This window comes from Eleutherodactylus coqui, chromosome 7 (genome assembly GCF_035609145.1).
Source record: "Eleutherodactylus coqui strain aEleCoq1 chromosome 7, aEleCoq1.hap1, whole genome shotgun sequence".
NCBI classification, from domain to species: domain Eukaryota; kingdom Metazoa; phylum Chordata; class Amphibia; order Anura; family Eleutherodactylidae; genus Eleutherodactylus; species Eleutherodactylus coqui.
The window spans coordinates 13,111,690-13,117,837 of record NC_089843.1 but is presented as its reverse complement, the minus strand read 5'-3'; positions in this window follow the sequence as shown (position 1 = coordinate 13,117,837).

The window sequence follows — 6,148 nt, the reverse complement described above, 5'->3', positions numbered from 1 at the left end:
CCCTGCTGTACTGCCTCTAGCTTGGATACAAGATGTGATACAGGAGGGAATGGAGGCTCTAGTACACTGTTGTACCACCTCTAGCTTGGATACAATATGTGATACGGGTGGGCAAGCCAATAATATCATACGTTAAGAGAATCATTAGAAATATGAGTTCTAGTATTTTACAAATCAGGGGAATGATAAATGCAAAAGTGCAAAAATATCTACATCCTCAATACGTGACTTAAATGAAAAATATTTTATTAAAAAGGTCTAAATAAACTAATGAATTATCATGAAAGTAATGTGGCATCAGTGCAAAAAGGATGGGAAAGAATACACATAGCAAGGGCTCCTAATAAAGCACCAATACAGGACAGAAGTCTGACATTATCCTGACCAAGAGAAGTGGCAGAAACCTCTGAGGCTCTGAATAAAGGAAGCTGGAGCGGGCACGGTCTGGGGTAATCGCTGCGCTACCGAGTAGATCCGGTGTGACTGAGTGTGCCGGGACGGAATGGAGTGCGGCTTAAATAAATGGTCTTCACACGTGTCTGTCTTTCCAATCAGTGAAAGTTGGCTGGTTTGTGTCCCGATGTTACCGCAAAGGATAAAACTGAGTGACAAGAACAAAAATCAGAATCCAAGTATAATTCATACCGGATCATAATGCGGCACATGGGAAGAGAGCAAAGAGCCAAATACCAAAGCACAGTCACTGAGATGCATTAAAAAATAAACTGCTACTGGCAGGGGTGCCCGAGCCTGTATGCTGCCTGAGTGGGAGTTTAAAATACCCCCCCCCCCCCCCCTTCATAAAAATTCCACTCATTGTATAGGCATTGAAAGCATCAATACACAAGATACCAAACACTTATTTTGACCATTGGGACTTGTCTGACATATTAATAGTGCCCAGTAGTGGCCCTAATACCAATAGTAACCCCATTAATGGCACCAGTGTAGGGACATCATAGTGTCCCCAGTAGTAATAGTGGCCCCTTGTAGCGGCTATAGTAGTAAAAGTAACCCCCATAGTGACCCCAGTAGCAACACTAACCCTATATAGTAGTAATAGTGTCCCCATATAGGCTACAATAGAAATAGTCACCCCCATAGTGGCTTCAGTAGTAATAGTGATACATGTAAGATAAAGGCGCAATGAATTGTGGTTATAGGCGCAATCCAATTTAACTCAAAGAGGCATGAGATGTGCTTTTGAGCTCGACCCCTGTTAAAATAACACAATTGGATTGCCTGAAGAGAAAAGAAGACCAACAGGAAGACCCCAAGGATTCAGCTGGAGTCTATTTACCATGTATAATGATCTAAAACCGTCTATTCGCACAATATTCAAGAAACACTGGCCTATTTTAACACAAGATCCCCATCTGGTAAAACCAATCCCATAAAATCCACAGATAATCTTTTGAAAGGCAAAAACTCTAAAAAAAAAAAAAAAAAAAAATAGTCCGGCACCAAGCAGACTAAGAACTATCAAAAACCCTGCCTGTGACCATTATTTCCATCCCAATATCATTGGCTGCTTTAGATGCAAACATCACCAATACATAGTAACATACATATTTCGTAAGGCTGAATGAAGACAATGTCCACCTGGTCCAGCCTGTTAGCCTCCTGTTTTGTTGATCCAGAGGAAGGCAAAAAACCCCAAGAGCAGAAGCCAATTAGCCCTTCTGGGGAAAAAAATTCCTTCCCGACTCCCTAATGGCAATCGGACTGTTCCCTGGATTAACCCCTAATAGTTCCTACCTGCCTGTATACCCGGATTAACAATTAACCTAAGATTTATATCCTGTAATATCCTTCTTCTCCAGAAAGACATCAAGTCCCCTTTTAAACTCCTATATGGATTTTGCCATCACCACTTCCTCAGGCAGAGAGTTCCACAGTCTCACTGCTCTAACAGTAAAGAATCCCCTTCTATGTTGGTGATGAAACCTACTTTCCTCTAAACGTAACAGATGCCCTCTTGTTACTATCGCAGTCCTGGGTATAAACAGATCACGGGAGAGATCCTTGTATTGTCCCCTCATGTTCTTATACATGGTTATTTAGTCGCCCCTTAACCTCCTTTTTTCTAGAGTAAATAGTCCCAATTTGGATAGCCTCTCTGGGTATTCCAGTCCCGTCATTCCATGTATTAGTTTAGTCGCTCTTCTTTGAACCCCCTCCAAAACCGTAACATCTTTCCTGAGCACCGGTGACCAGAACTGTACACAGTATTCCATGTGGGGCCTGACAAGTGCCTTTATATAGTGGGAGGATAATGTTCTTGTCCCTCGCCCCTATACCTCTTTTAATGCATCCCAAGACTTTATTTGCCTTTGCAGCAGCTGACTGGCATTGGTTACTCCAGTTTAGTCTACAATCCACTAGTACCCCCAGGTCTTTTCCCATATCACTTTTCCCTAGCAGTACCCCATTTAGTGTATATTGGTGACATCTGTTTCTCCTACCCATGTGCAGAACCTTACATTTATCAACATTGAACTTCATTTGCCATTTTTCTGCCCAAGCCCCCAGCTTATCCAGGTCCGTTTGTAGCTGTACCTTGTCCTCAGGTGCGTTGATTATATTGTATAATTTTGTGTCATCTGCAAATATTGATATTTTGCTGTGCAGCCCATCTATCAGGTCGTTGATAAATATATTGAACAGAATGGGGCCTAATACTGAACCCTGTGGCCCCCACTAGTGACTGTGGCCCAATCAGAGTACGAACCTTTTCTTACCACCCTCTGCTTTCTATCATTGAGCCAATTTTTTACCCAATTACACACGTTTGCACCCAATCCGAGCTGTCTCATTTTGTATATTAGCCTATTATGTGGCACGGTGTCAAAGGCTTTAGAGAAGTCCAGATATACGAGATCAATGGATTCTCCCTGGTCCAGTTTAGAGCTTACTTCATCGTAGAAACTGATCAGATTTGTCTGACATGAGCGACCCTTCATGAATCCATGCTGGTGAGGAGTTATTCCCTTGTTCTCCTTGAGGTGCTCATCAATGGCGTCTCTCAGAATCCCCTCGAAAATGTTTCCCGTTACTGAAGTGAGACTTACTGGCCTGTAGTTACCAGGCTCACTTTTGGTCCCCTTTTTGTATATTGGAACCACATTGGCAATGGTACAACACCGGTCTTGATAGTGTCTAGAAATATTAGGTGTAGCGGCCTAGCTATCTCGTCACTTAGTTCCTTTAGTACCCTTGGGTTTATTCCATCTGGGCCTGGTGATTTATCGATTTTAATCTTCTTTAACCGGTTCCGCACTTCCTCCTGCGTTAGGTATGACATATTTTGCGGAATAAGTTGGCGCTATACAAATAAAGATTATTATTATTATTATTATTATTTTGCGAGGGGTTTATTTTATTCCCCTGTATCTTGTGTGGCATTTCCTTTTCGTTTGTGAATATGCTTGAAAAGAAACTATTTAATAGGTTTGCCTTCCCTCCATCATCTTCGATGATTCCTCCTGCATTATTTGTTAAAGGGCCAGTGCTCTCCCTGCAAATCCTTTTGCTGTTAATATAGTTGAAAAATAGTTTGATTATATTGTGGTCACTATTCCCCAAGTGCCCCTCAACCTGCACCCCCTTTATTCGGTCCGGTTTGTTAGTTAGTACTAAGTCCAGAATGTCTCTCCCTCTTGTTGGTTCCTGCACCAGTTGGTTCAGATAATTATCTTTAATTACTCTAAAGAACTAATCACCACTCTAAGATTTGCAGGTCTCATTTTCCCATGTTATATCCGAATAATTAAAGTCCCCCATGATAATTACTTCGTTGCGCTTTGACACCTCTTCTATCTGCCTTAGTAGTAAGTTTTCAGTTTCTTCTGTTGCTTTTGGTGGTCTATAGAAAACCCCTATCAAGATTTTGTTATTTTTTCCTCCCTGTATTTCTACCCACAGAGATTCCACCTGTTCGTCTCCTACCCCTATATCCTCCCGTAGTCTCGGATTTAAGTTTGATTTGACGTACAGACATACCCCTCCCCCTTTCTGGTTCCTTCGGTCTCTTCTTAAGAGGTTGTACCCCTGTAAATTCGCCGCCCAATCACACTTATCATCAAGCCATGTTTCTGTTATTCGAACTGTATCATAACTTTCATCAGTCATTCTTGTTTCAAGCTCACCCACTTTACCGATCAGACTTCGTGCATTTGTGGTCATATAATTGATATAGTTATTTTTGTTCTTTAAATTTGTTTTGTCGCTATACATGCTAATGGCTGACCTCACAGTTCCAACTGTACTAACCCCACCCCCTGCTCGACCCCCATTCCCATTTCTTTGACCCAGGTCGCTAGCTACACTGGTTACCCCACTATTTCTCATTTTACCCTCCCCCCCAGTCTCTAGTTTAAACACTCCTCCAGCCTTCTAGCCATCTTATCCCCCAGCACAGCTGCACCCTCCCCATTAAGATGCAGCCGGTCCCTACGGTAGAGCCTGTAGCCGACAGCAAAGTCAGCCCAGTTCTCCAGGAACCCAAATCCCTCCTTTTTACACCAACTCCAGAGCCACTTGTTTACCTCCCTAAGATCCTGCTGCCTTTCTAGTGTGGCCTTAGGTACAGGTAGTATTTCCGAGAAAACTACCCTGGAGGTCCTCGCCCTAAGCTTGGATCCTAAGTCCCTGAAATCATTTTTGAGGGCCCTCCATTGACCTCTAATTTGTTCATTGGTGCCAACGTGCACCATGACCACTGGATCACGGCTCTTGCGGGACCTGGGACGGCACAGGAACTACCTCTGATGCTGCGCAGCTGCAGTGAAGTGAATGGAGACGCTGGGCTGACACGGAGGGGCGCCATGACAGTGATTGCATACAACATGTGCAGAAGTAGGAGGAGAGATCACGCTAAGACAGGTTGTGATTTGATATGTATTTAAATGTTCTTGTATATATATGTGTGATGTATGGGGGGAGGGGAGTTTATACTTGATAAAGACGCAAGTCAAAATGTTGTAACCATCTGTTAGAGAAATTAAAGGTAAAATCTTCTTTGAAATAGCACCGTGTATGCTGCCATCCTCACCAGCCCCTCCCAGTAATCTGTCAATCCGATCCGCGATGTGTCGAACCCGAGTGCCAGGAAGACAACACACCGTTCGACGATCCCGGTCTTTATGGCAGATTGCCCTCTCTGTCCCCCTAATAATTGAGTCCCCCACTACTAGGACCTGTCTAGCCTGCCCTGCGCTCCCCGTCCCCGTCTCACTGGAGCAGTCATCTCCCTGGCGTTCAGAGGGCATGTTGTGCTGCAGCAGTGCTGGGTCTGTAATGGCATCCCCCTCATCTGCCAATCGTGCAAACTTGTTGGGTTGTGCCAGTTCAGGACTAGCCTCCCTGGTTCTCTTCCCTCTATCCCTACTTCTATCTGTCACCCAGCTAGTTGCCTGCTCTTCTGTACTACCATCCACCCCCGCCTCTACCCCAGCGAGTGTCTGCTCAGTGAGCAGCAAACTCCTTTCCATGATGTCAATGGCTCTCAGTGTTGCCAGTTGCCCATTTAGATCCAGAATTTGGGCTTCTAAATGTGCGACGTGCACGCATCTTGTGCAACAGTATGCACCCTCGATCAGCTGATCAAGGAATGTATACATTGTGCAAGTAGCACACTGGATGACATTGCCAGGCATGGAGCTCATCCTAATGGGGATCTACAATTTACTTGTGGAAGTAGTGAAGATCTACAGTCGCACGCAACTGCTCACACGCTGACACTTACCCTCTGCTCAACCACTCACACAACAATTCCCCCCCCCCTCCTCCTCCTCACAAACTCTTAGACCCACAGACACACACACTTACACTAGGTACACAGAAAACACAACCAGGACACACTAGATACACAGAAGACAAACACTTAGATTCACACACACACAAAATACTTATCGACTCCTGTTGCAGCTCCTCCACAGTGACGTCACCTGGTCTCCCGGCGGCCGCTCACTCCACCTGTCACTCTGCCCTCCTGCTGCTGCTCCGGGACCTGTTCTGCTTCTGCACTCCTCCTGCCGGCTCTTCCCCGGACTCCTGTCACCTCCGGGCGCCGGTATCGGCTCCTCCGCTGGTCCGATGTCCCCTTCTGCCCTTCAGCCCCCGCTCGTGCCTCTGCCTCGGCGCGCTG